This window comes from Nanorana parkeri, unplaced genomic scaffold, assembly GCF_000935625.1.
Source record: "Nanorana parkeri isolate BGI_ZX_2015 unplaced genomic scaffold, ASM93562v1 scaffold469, whole genome shotgun sequence".
NCBI classification, from domain to species: domain Eukaryota; kingdom Metazoa; phylum Chordata; class Amphibia; order Anura; family Dicroglossidae; genus Nanorana; species Nanorana parkeri.
This window is the reverse complement of record NW_017306737.1, coordinates 762,550-764,127: the sequence shown is the minus strand read 5'-3', so window position 1 is coordinate 764,127 and position 1,578 is coordinate 762,550. Positions and strand designations below refer to the sequence as shown.

At 41.4% G+C, this 1,578-nt stretch overlaps 1 protein-coding gene across 1 annotated transcript in view; it reads left to right on the top strand.

Annotated features, from left to right (window-relative positions):
* LOC108790375 (VPS10 domain-containing receptor SorCS1-like) overlaps positions 1-1,578 on the top strand; it is a 475,033-nt gene that overhangs the window by 269,091 nt on the left and 204,364 nt on the right. The window lies entirely within an intron of this gene.

The window sequence follows — 1,578 nt, the reverse complement described above, 5'->3', positions numbered from 1 at the left end:
TATATATATATTAGAGGTGCGCCAAAATGGAAATTTCAAAACCGAAACGAACCCGAAATAAAAAAAATTGTCAGACCGAAACCGAATATGTTTTTTATTTCAATTTTTTTCACATTTTTAAAATATTTTGTTTTTTTAAATGTATTTTTATTTATTAATTCGTTTTGTATTAAATATTTTTATTTTTTACTTTACTTTTAGGGGCTTCAGGGAAATATTTACCTTTTAAAATAGAAAAAGAGATTGAGGACACAAAGTCCTCGATCTTTTTTTCTGCAGTCCCTGTTATCAATGAACAGGAATCCTCTATACTGAGTGTTCATTGATAACATGAGGACAGAGTGTTTACTATAACCACAATCATGAATGAACAGGAAGTGATGTAGATAACTTCCCATTCATTCATAATTGATGATATAGTAACCATACCATATCCTCAATTATCTACAAACACTCAGCGATCACTGATCACTGACTGCTTGTACCCGCTCTCCATCCTGACAGCTGTCGCGGGAGGCTGAGCGAGCGGTGCAGGGAGGAGAGCTCAGCCTCCTGTGACAGCGCAGGCTGTCTCCGCCCCCACATCGCTTTGCTGGACTGTGGTAGGAGGCTGAGTGTTGTGGGAGGAGAGACGCCGGCCGCTCACAGTGCTCTCCTCCTGCAGCGCTCGGTCAGCTGTCACACTTTCTCTCCTCCCCGCTGGGACACAGAGCAGCGCCCAGCAGGGGGCGAGAGAAAGCAGGGATACGCCGCTGTATCGGCACAAAAATGGCACTTTTAGCATTTAGCCAAAAGTGCCATTTTCGCAAAACAAATGATTATCCGCGCTATAGTGCTCTACCCCAAACTCCTCAATAACACCCTATTGACAGCTGCAGAGATGAAGAGAAAAGCTAAATAAACTTCCCCCACACTATATTAAACAAAAAACACTCCATACACTAGCGTCAGCGTGTAGCTCCTCCCTTCCCCTCTTGAGAAAGTCCATTGGACGAAACGCATAGGGGAGGAGCTACACGCTGACGCTAGTGTATGGAGTGGAGGAGACAGAGCTGAGCTCATACATGCCGATTTTATGTTTTTACAGCGCTGAAAAACTCTTTTAAATAGAGATTTGGGAGAGACATCGGGCAGACTCATCATTTTCAGCTGTTGCTGATTCGGTGGAGAGGGAGACATCTGACACCAGGGAATTTTGCAGAGCGTTTAAAGACCACCTGGGTGGTCAGGATTATCTGGTGAGTGTGCTAGTGATTGTGCACCTGGAGGTGGATCACTGGTGATTAATTGACGAGGAATTGAAGCACAGAAGTCACGAGTGATTGTGGAACTTTATATGCAATGATTATTTGAGTCACTGATGTAAAGAAAGTGAACACAAGGATTTAATCACATTTATTTTTGATCATATCAATTTTGGGAATATTTTTATATGGACTATATATAAGTTGGAGTGAACATTTGGTATAATTGTCACTAAGTATATACACTTAGAGTTTTATAATATTAGAGATAGCGCAGTGTTTTTTGTTTAATAAAAGTGCAATTTTCGGCCGGTATATCGGTGCATCCCTCATA